Raw genomic sequence first — 7,500 nt, 5'->3', positions numbered from 1 at the left:
TTCAGCTGAAAAAAAAAACCGTGCAATTTTCTCCACCACTGACGGGACTTGAAAAAGGACACATTTCAAAAGAGTTTACCTGTCTAGCTTACGGGCTCGTCCGGGATTTGAACCCGGGACCTCTCGCACCCAAAGCGAGAATCATACCCCTAGACCAACGAGCCGCAATTGAACAGTTTTGTGGGGTGAAAAGGAACATCCAACCGAGGCTAATTCTCTACAGGACACAAGCGTTTGGCGGTGAGGCCCACAATAAATTGGGGAGAAAGCACAAACGGGCTCGTCCGGGATTTGAACCCGGGACCTCTCGCACCCAAAGCGAGAATCATACCCCTAGACCAACGAGCCGCTGAGTGCTGCAATGGGTTTTATTTTGTGTGGACCCCTTGCATTCCTGAGTAAGTCAAAAAAGTTTTCCAGAATGGGCTCTTTTCCTGCAATGGCTAACAACAGAGGGTGGTCGTCGTTTATTTCGTTAGAGTGAATTTTTTTCTGTAAAGTCTGGCATTTCTTTGTGAAAGAAGGGCTCGTCCGGGAGTTGAACCCGGGACCTCTCGCACCTGAAGTGAGAATCATACCCCTAGACCAACAAGCCTGGGCCAAGGATGCCATTTATTCAGCGCCTTTCCTCACACCAACGTTTTAGAGTGGTCTGCAGAAAAGACGGTCATTTCAGCTGCGTTCCACTGTGCATCAACATTTCCGAAAGTAAGTCCTGGGTAACTAAGTGCAGCAGTTGACCGGTGGCCGGTAGAACCAAACGATGCAGAGTTTCACAGAATAAAGGGCTCGTCCGGGATTTGAACCCGGGACCTCTCGCACCCTAAGCGAGAATCATACCCCTAGACCAACGAGCCAGCTTGCTCAAATGCTTATGTCGAGCATCTTGTGCATCAATATTTAGCTGAAAGGAAAGGTAGCTGTGGTGGTGTTGAGCTGCAGCTAAGCTATGCTGTACATCAAAGGTGAGACAGTGCTCACACAATCTCATGATACTGACAAAAGCTTGCTTGGCGACGGGCTCGTCCGGGATTTGAACCCGGGACCTCTCGCACCCTAAGTGAGAATCATACCCCTAGACCAACGAGCACCGACAGAGTGTGACTTCAGCTGAAAAAAAAAACCGTGCAATTTTCTCCACCACTGACGGGACTTGAAAAAGGACACATTTCAAAAGAGTTTACCTGTCTAGCTTACGGGCTCGTCTGGGATTTGAACCCGGGACCTCTCGCACCCAAAGCGAGAATCATACCCCTAGACCAACGAGCCGCAATTGAACAGTTTTGTGGGGTGAAAAGGAACATCCAACCGAGGCTAATTCTCTACAGGACAGAAGCGTTTGGCGGTGAGGCCCACAATAAATTGGGGAGAAAGCACAAACGGGCTCGTCCGGGATTTGAACCCGGGACCTCTCGCACCCAAAGCGAGAATCATACCCCTAGACCAACGAGCCGCTGAGTGCTGCAATGGGTTTTATTTTGTGTGGACCCCTTGCATTCCTGAGTAAGTCAAAAAAGTTTTCCAGAATGGGCTCTTTTCCTGCAATGGCTAACAACAGAGGGTGGTCGTCGTTTATTTCGTTAGAGTGGATTTTTTTCTGTAAAGTCTGGCAATTCTTTGTGAAAGAAGGGCTCGTCCGGGAGTTGAACCCGGGACCTCTCGCACCCGAAGCGAGAATCATACCCCTAGACCAACGAGCTTGGGCCAAGGATGCCATTTATTCAGCGCCTTTCCTCACACCAACGTTTTAGAGTGGTCTGCAGAAAATACGGTCATTTCAGCTGCGTTCCACTGTGCATCAACATTTCCGAAAGTAAGTCCTGGGTAACTAAGTGCAGCAGTTGACCGGTGGCCGGTAGAACCAAACGATGCAGAGTTTCACAGAATAAAGGGCTCGTCCGGGATTTGAACCCGGGACCTCTCGCACCCTAAGCGAGAATCATACCCCTAGACCAACGAGCCAGCTTGCTCAAATGCTTATGTCGAGCATCTTGTGCATCAATATTTAGCTGAAAGGAAAGGTAGCTGTGGTGGTGTTGAGCTGCAGCTAAGCTATGCTGTACATCAAAGGTGAGACAGTGCTCACACAATCTCATGATACTGACAAAAGCTTGCTTGGCGACGGGCTCGTCCGGGATTTGAACCCGGGACCTCTCGCACCCTAAGCGAGAATCATACCCCTAGACCAACGAGCCCCGACAGAGTTTGACTTCAGCTGAAAAAAAAAACCGTGCAATTTTCTCCACCACTGACGGGACTTGAAAAAGGACACATTTCAAAAGAGTTTACCTGTCTAGCTTACGGGCTCGTCCGGGATTTGAACCCGGGACCTCTCGCACCCAAAGCGAGAATCATACCCCTAGACCAACGAGCCGCAATTGAACAGTTTTGTGGGGTGAAAAGGAACATCCAACCGAGGCTAATTCTCTACAGGACACAAGCGTTTGGCGGTGAGGCCCACAATAAATTGGGGAGAAAGCACAAACGGGCTCGTCCGGGATTTGAACCCGGGACCTCTCGCACCCAAAGCGAGAATCATACCCCTAGACCAACGAGCCGCTGAGTGTTGCAATGGGTTTTATTTTGTGTGGACCCCTTGCATTCCTGAGTAAGTCAAAAAAGTTTTCCAGAATGGGCTCTTTTCCTGCAATGGCTAACAACAGAGGGTGGTCGTCGTTTATTTCGTTAGAGTGGATTTTTTTCTGTAAAGTCTGGCATTTCTTTGTGAAAGAAGGGCTCGTCCGGGAGTTGAACCCGGGACCTCTCGCACCCGAAGCGAGAATCATACCCCTAGACCAACGAGCCTGGGCCAAGGATGCCATTTATTCAGCGCCTTTCCTCACACCAACGTTTTAGAGTGGTCCGCAGAAAATACGGTCATTTCAGCTGCGTTCCACTGTGCATCAACATTTCCGAAAGTAAGTCCTGGGTAACTAAGTGCAGCAGTTGACCGGTGGCCGGTAGAACCAAACGATGCAGAGTTTCACAGAATAAAGGGCTCGTCCGGGATTTGAACCCGGGACCTCTCGCACCCTAAGCGAGAATCATACCCCTAGACCAACGAGCCAGCTTGCTCAAATGCTTATGTCGAGCATCTTGTGCATCAATATTTAGCTGAAAGGAAAGGTAGCTGTGGTGGTGTTGAGCTGCAGCTAAGCTATGCTGTACATCAAAGGTGAGACAGTGCTCACACAATCTCATGATACTGACAAAAGCTTGCTTGGCGACGGGCTCGTCCGGGATTTGAACCCGGGACCTCTCGCACCCTAAGCGAGAATCATACCCCTAGACCAACGAGCCCCGACAGAGCGTGACTTCAGCTGAAAAAAAAAACCGTGCAATTTTCTCCACCACTGACGGGACTTGAAAAAGGACACATTTCAAAAGAGTTTACCTGTCTAGCTTACGGGCTCGTCTGGGATTTGAACCCGGGACCTCTCGCACCCAAAGCGAGAATCATACCCCTAGACCAACGAGCCGCAATTGAACAGTTTTGTGGGGTGAAAAGGAACATCCAACCGAGGCTAATTCTCTACAGGACAGAAGCGTTTGGCGGTGAGGCCCACAATAAATTGGGGAGAAAGCACAAACGGGCTCGTCCGGGATTTGAACCCGGGACCTCTCGCACCCAAAGCGAGAATCATACCCCTAGACCAACGAGCCGCTGAGTGCTGCAATGGGTTTTATTTTGTGTGGAACCCTTGCATTCCTGAGTAAGTCAAAAAAGTTTTCCAGAATGGGCTCTTTTCCTGCAATGGCTAACAACAGAGGGTGGTCGTCGTTTATTTCGTTAGAGTGGATTTTTTTCTGTAAAGTCTGGCAATTCTTTGTGAAAGAAGGGCTCGTCCGGGAGTTGAACCCGGGACCTCTCGCACCCGAAGCGAGAATCATACCCCTAGACCAACGAGCTTGGGCCAAGGATGCCATTTATTCAGCGCCTTTCCTCACACCAACGTTTTAGAGTGGTCTGCAGAAAATACGGTCATTTCAGCTGCGTTCCACTGTGCATCAACATTTCCGAAAGTAAGTCCTGGGTAACTAAGTGCAGCAGTTGACCGGTGGCCGGTAGAACCAAACGATGCAGAGTTTCACAGAATAAAGGGCTCGTCCGGGATTTGAACCCGGGACCTCTCGCACCCTAAGCGAGAATCATACCCCTAGACCAACGAGCCAGCTTGCTCAAATGCTTATGTCGAGCATCTTGTGCATCAATATTTAGCTGAAAGGAAAGGTAGCTGTGGTGGTGTTGAGCTGCAGCTAAGCTATGCTGTACATCAAAGGTGAGACAGTGCTCACACAATCTCATGATACTGACAAAAGCTTGCTTGGCGACGGGCTCGTCCGGGATTTGAACCCGGGACCTCTCGCACCCTAAGCGAGAATCATACCCCTAGACCAACGAGCCCCGACAGAGTTTGACTTCAGCTGAAAAAAAAAAACGTGCAATTTTCTCCACCACTGACGGGACTTGAAAAAGGACACATTTCAAAAGAGTTTACCTGTCTAGCTTACGGGCTCGTCCGGGATTTGAACCCGGGACCTCTCGCACCCAAAGCGAGAATCATACCCCTAGACCAACGAGCCGCAATTGAACAGTTTTGTGGGGTGAAAAGGAACATCCAACCGAGGCTAATTCTCTACAGGACACAAGCGTTTGGCGGTGAGGCCCACAATAAATTGGGGAGAAAGCACAAACGGGCTCGTCCGGGATTTGAACCCGGGACCTCTCGCACCCAAAGCGAGAATCATACCCCTAGACCAACGAGCCGCTGAGTGCTGCAATGGGTTTTATTTTGTGTGGACCCCTTGCATTCCTGAGTAAGTCAAAAAAGTTTTCCAGAATGGGCTCTTTTCCTGCAATGGCTAACAACAGAGGGTGGTCGTCGTTTATTTCGTTAGAGTGGATTTTTTTCTGTAAAGTCTGGCAATTCTTTGTGAAAGAAGGGCTCGTCCGGGAGTTGAACCCGGGACCTCTCGCACCCGAAGCGAGAATCATACCCCTAGACCAACGAGCTTGGGCCAAGGATGCCATTTATTCAGCGCCTTTCCTCAAACCAACGTTTTAGAGTGGTCTGCAGAAAATACGGTCATTTCAGCTGCGTTCCACTGTGCATCAACATTTCCGAAAGTAAGTCCTGGGTAACTAAGTGCAGCAGTTGACCGGTGGCCGGTAGAACCAAACGATGCAGAGTTTCACAGAATAAAGGGCTCGTCCGGGATTTGAACCCGGGACCTCTCGCACCCTAAGCGAGAATCATACCCCTAGACCAACGAGCCAGCTTGCTCAAATGCTTATGTCGAGCATCTTGTGCATCAATATTTAGCTGAAAGGAAAGGTAGCTGTGGTGGTGTTGAGCTGCAGCTAAGCTATGCTGTACATCAAAGGTGAGACAGTGCTCACACAATCTCATGATACTGACAAAAGCTTGCTTGGCGACGGGCTCGTCCGGGATTTGAACCCGGGACCTCTCGCACCCTAAGCGAGAATCATACCCCTAGACCAACGAGCCCCGACAGAGTTTGACTTCAGCTGAAAAAAAAAACCGTGCAATTTTCTCCACCACTGACGGGACTTGAAAAAGGACACATTTCAAAAGAGTTTACCTGTCTAGCTTACGGGCTCGTCCGGGATTTGAACCCGGGACCTCTCGCACCCAAAGCGAGAATCGTACCCCTAGACCAACGAGCCGCAATTGAACAGTTTTGTGGGGTGAAAAGGAACATCCAACCGAGGCTAATTCTCTACAGGACACAAGCGTTTGGCGGTGAGGCCCACAATAAATTGGGGAGAAAGCACAAACGGGCTCGTCCGGGATTTGAACCCGGGACCTCTCGCACCCAAAGCGAGAATCATACCCCTAGACCAACGAGCCGCTGAGTGCTGCAATGGGTTTTATTTTGTGTGGACCCCTTGCATTCCTGAGTAAGTCAAAAAAGTTTTCCAGAATGGGCTCTTTTCCTGCAATGGCTAACAACAGAGGGTGGTCGTCGTTTATTTCGTTAGAGTGGATTTTTTTCTGTAAAGTCTGGCATTTCTTTGTGAAAGAAGGGCTCGTCCGGGAGTTGAACCCGGGACCTCTCGCACCCGAAGCGAGAATCATACCCCTAGACCAACGAGCCTGGGCCAAGGATGCCATTTATTCAGCGCCTTTCCTCACACCAACGTTTTAGAGTGGTCCGCAGAAAATACGGTCATTTCAGCTGCGTTCCACTGTGCATCAACATTTCCGAAAGTAAGTCCTGGGTAACTAAGTGCAGCAGTTGACCGGTGGCCGGTAGAACCAAACGATGCAGAGTTTCACAGAATAAAGGGCTCGTCCGGGATTTGAACCCGGGACCTCTCGCACCCTAAGCGAGAATCATACCCCTAGACCAACGAGCCAGCTTGCTCAAATGCTTATGTCGAGCATCTTGTGCATCAATATTTAGCTGAAAGGAAAGGTAGCTGTGGTGGTGTTGAGCTGCAGCTAAGCTATGCTGTACATCAAAGGTGAGACAGTGCTCACACAATCTCATGATACTGACAAAAGCTTGCTTGGCGACGGGCTCGTCCGGGATTTGAACCCGGGACCTCTCGCACCCTAAGCGAGAATCATACCCCTAGACCAACGAGCCCCGACAGAGCGTGACTTCAGCTGAAAAAAAAAACCGTGCAATTTTCTCCACCACTGACGGGACTTGAAAAAGGACACATTTCAAAAGAGTTTACCTGTCTAGCTTACGGGCTCGTCTGGGATTTGAACCCGGGACCTCTCGCACCCAAAGCGAGAATCATACCCCTAGACCAACGAGCCGCAATTGAACAGTTTTGTGGGGTGAAAAGGAACATCCAACCGAGGCTAATTCTCTACAGGACAGAAGCGTTTGGCGGTGAGGCCCACAATAAATTGGGGAGAAAGCACAAACGGGCTCGTCCGGGATTTGAACCCGGGACCTCTCGCACCCAAAGCGAGAATCATACCCCTAGACCAACGAGCCGCTGAGTGCTGCAATGGGTTTTATTTTGTGTGGACCCCTTGCATTCCTGAGTAAGTCAAAAAAGTTTTCCAGAATGGGCTCTTTTCCTGCAATGGCTAACAACAGAGGGTGGTCGTCGTTTATTTCGTTAGAGTGGATTTTTTTCTGTAAAGTCTGGCAATTCTTTGTGAAAGAAGGGCTCGTCCGGGAGTTGAACCCGGGACCTCTCGCACCCGAAGCGAGAATCATACCCCTAGACCAACGAGCTTGGGCCAAGGATGCCATTTATTCAGCGCCTTTCCTCACACCAACGTTTTAGAGTGGTCTGCAGAAAATACGGTCATTTCAGCTGCGTTCCACTGTGCATCAACATTTCCGAAAGTAAGTCCTGGGTAACTAAGTGCAGCAGTTGACCGGTGGCCGGTAGAACCAAACGATGCAGAGTTTCACAGAATAAAGGGCTCGTCCGGGATTTGAACCCGGGACCTCTCGCACCCTAAGCGAGAATCATACCCCTAGACCAACGAGCCAGCTTGCTCAAAT

At 49.9% G+C, this 7,500-nt stretch overlaps 29 non-coding genes across 29 annotated transcripts; all 29 read right to left on the bottom strand.

Moving 5' to 3' along the window:
* Positions 1-92: 92 nt before the first annotated feature.
* trnap-ugg (transfer RNA proline (anticodon UGG)) lies at positions 93-164 on the bottom strand. The gene has a single exon. It is a non-coding gene; the product is annotated as a tRNA-Pro (tRNA).
* A 112-nt stretch (positions 165-276) lies between these two features.
* Positions 277-348, bottom strand: trnap-ugg (transfer RNA proline (anticodon UGG)). The gene has a single exon. It is a non-coding gene; the product is annotated as a tRNA-Pro (tRNA).
* A 175-nt stretch (positions 349-523) lies between these two features.
* On the bottom strand, positions 524-595 carry trnal-cag (transfer RNA leucine (anticodon CAG)). The gene has a single exon. It is a non-coding gene; the product is annotated as a tRNA-Leu (tRNA).
* Positions 596-785: 190 nt separating this feature from the next.
* Positions 786-857, bottom strand: trnap-agg (transfer RNA proline (anticodon AGG)). Its single transcript has one exon. It is a non-coding gene; the product is annotated as a tRNA-Pro (tRNA).
* Positions 858-1,381: 524 nt separating this feature from the next.
* On the bottom strand, positions 1,382-1,453 carry trnap-ugg (transfer RNA proline (anticodon UGG)). The gene has a single exon. It is a non-coding gene; the product is annotated as a tRNA-Pro (tRNA).
* A 175-nt stretch (positions 1,454-1,628) lies between these two features.
* trnap-cgg (transfer RNA proline (anticodon CGG)) lies at positions 1,629-1,700 on the bottom strand. The gene has a single exon. It is a non-coding gene; the product is annotated as a tRNA-Pro (tRNA).
* Positions 1,701-1,890: 190 nt separating this feature from the next.
* On the bottom strand, positions 1,891-1,962 carry trnap-agg (transfer RNA proline (anticodon AGG)). Its single transcript has one exon. It is a non-coding gene; the product is annotated as a tRNA-Pro (tRNA).
* A 161-nt stretch (positions 1,963-2,123) lies between these two features.
* trnap-agg (transfer RNA proline (anticodon AGG)) lies at positions 2,124-2,195 on the bottom strand. Its single transcript has one exon. It is a non-coding gene; the product is annotated as a tRNA-Pro (tRNA).
* Positions 2,196-2,302: 107 nt separating this feature from the next.
* On the bottom strand, positions 2,303-2,374 carry trnap-ugg (transfer RNA proline (anticodon UGG)). Its single transcript has one exon. It is a non-coding gene; the product is annotated as a tRNA-Pro (tRNA).
* A 112-nt stretch (positions 2,375-2,486) lies between these two features.
* On the bottom strand, positions 2,487-2,558 carry trnap-ugg (transfer RNA proline (anticodon UGG)). The gene has a single exon. It is a non-coding gene; the product is annotated as a tRNA-Pro (tRNA).
* Positions 2,559-2,733: 175 nt separating this feature from the next.
* On the bottom strand, positions 2,734-2,805 carry trnap-cgg (transfer RNA proline (anticodon CGG)). Its single transcript has one exon. It is a non-coding gene; the product is annotated as a tRNA-Pro (tRNA).
* Positions 2,806-2,995: 190 nt separating this feature from the next.
* On the bottom strand, positions 2,996-3,067 carry trnap-agg (transfer RNA proline (anticodon AGG)). Its single transcript has one exon. It is a non-coding gene; the product is annotated as a tRNA-Pro (tRNA).
* Positions 3,068-3,228: 161 nt separating this feature from the next.
* trnap-agg (transfer RNA proline (anticodon AGG)) lies at positions 3,229-3,300 on the bottom strand. The gene has a single exon. It is a non-coding gene; the product is annotated as a tRNA-Pro (tRNA).
* Positions 3,301-3,591: 291 nt separating this feature from the next.
* trnap-ugg (transfer RNA proline (anticodon UGG)) lies at positions 3,592-3,663 on the bottom strand. Its single transcript has one exon. It is a non-coding gene; the product is annotated as a tRNA-Pro (tRNA).
* A 175-nt stretch (positions 3,664-3,838) lies between these two features.
* trnap-cgg (transfer RNA proline (anticodon CGG)) lies at positions 3,839-3,910 on the bottom strand. The gene has a single exon. It is a non-coding gene; the product is annotated as a tRNA-Pro (tRNA).
* Positions 3,911-4,100: 190 nt separating this feature from the next.
* trnap-agg (transfer RNA proline (anticodon AGG)) lies at positions 4,101-4,172 on the bottom strand. The gene has a single exon. It is a non-coding gene; the product is annotated as a tRNA-Pro (tRNA).
* Positions 4,173-4,333: 161 nt separating this feature from the next.
* On the bottom strand, positions 4,334-4,405 carry trnap-agg (transfer RNA proline (anticodon AGG)). Its single transcript has one exon. It is a non-coding gene; the product is annotated as a tRNA-Pro (tRNA).
* A 107-nt stretch (positions 4,406-4,512) lies between these two features.
* trnap-ugg (transfer RNA proline (anticodon UGG)) lies at positions 4,513-4,584 on the bottom strand. The gene has a single exon. It is a non-coding gene; the product is annotated as a tRNA-Pro (tRNA).
* A 112-nt stretch (positions 4,585-4,696) lies between these two features.
* trnap-ugg (transfer RNA proline (anticodon UGG)) lies at positions 4,697-4,768 on the bottom strand. The gene has a single exon. It is a non-coding gene; the product is annotated as a tRNA-Pro (tRNA).
* A 175-nt stretch (positions 4,769-4,943) lies between these two features.
* trnap-cgg (transfer RNA proline (anticodon CGG)) lies at positions 4,944-5,015 on the bottom strand. The gene has a single exon. It is a non-coding gene; the product is annotated as a tRNA-Pro (tRNA).
* A 190-nt stretch (positions 5,016-5,205) lies between these two features.
* On the bottom strand, positions 5,206-5,277 carry trnap-agg (transfer RNA proline (anticodon AGG)). The gene has a single exon. It is a non-coding gene; the product is annotated as a tRNA-Pro (tRNA).
* A 161-nt stretch (positions 5,278-5,438) lies between these two features.
* Positions 5,439-5,510, bottom strand: trnap-agg (transfer RNA proline (anticodon AGG)). Its single transcript has one exon. It is a non-coding gene; the product is annotated as a tRNA-Pro (tRNA).
* Positions 5,511-5,801: 291 nt separating this feature from the next.
* Positions 5,802-5,873, bottom strand: trnap-ugg (transfer RNA proline (anticodon UGG)). Its single transcript has one exon. It is a non-coding gene; the product is annotated as a tRNA-Pro (tRNA).
* A 175-nt stretch (positions 5,874-6,048) lies between these two features.
* trnap-cgg (transfer RNA proline (anticodon CGG)) lies at positions 6,049-6,120 on the bottom strand. The gene has a single exon. It is a non-coding gene; the product is annotated as a tRNA-Pro (tRNA).
* Positions 6,121-6,310: 190 nt separating this feature from the next.
* Positions 6,311-6,382, bottom strand: trnap-agg (transfer RNA proline (anticodon AGG)). Its single transcript has one exon. It is a non-coding gene; the product is annotated as a tRNA-Pro (tRNA).
* A 161-nt stretch (positions 6,383-6,543) lies between these two features.
* On the bottom strand, positions 6,544-6,615 carry trnap-agg (transfer RNA proline (anticodon AGG)). Its single transcript has one exon. It is a non-coding gene; the product is annotated as a tRNA-Pro (tRNA).
* A 291-nt stretch (positions 6,616-6,906) lies between these two features.
* On the bottom strand, positions 6,907-6,978 carry trnap-ugg (transfer RNA proline (anticodon UGG)). Its single transcript has one exon. It is a non-coding gene; the product is annotated as a tRNA-Pro (tRNA).
* A 175-nt stretch (positions 6,979-7,153) lies between these two features.
* On the bottom strand, positions 7,154-7,225 carry trnap-cgg (transfer RNA proline (anticodon CGG)). The gene has a single exon. It is a non-coding gene; the product is annotated as a tRNA-Pro (tRNA).
* A 190-nt stretch (positions 7,226-7,415) lies between these two features.
* Positions 7,416-7,487, bottom strand: trnap-agg (transfer RNA proline (anticodon AGG)). The gene has a single exon. It is a non-coding gene; the product is annotated as a tRNA-Pro (tRNA).
* Positions 7,488-7,500: the final 13 nt, after the last annotated feature.

Source organism: Sardina pilchardus, chromosome 8 (assembly GCF_963854185.1).
Source record: "Sardina pilchardus chromosome 8, fSarPil1.1, whole genome shotgun sequence".
Taxonomy (NCBI): Eukaryota; Metazoa; Chordata; class Actinopteri; order Clupeiformes; family Clupeidae; genus Sardina; species Sardina pilchardus.
The sequence above is the reverse complement of the archived record's forward strand: the minus strand, read 5'-3'. Positions and strand labels throughout refer to the sequence as shown.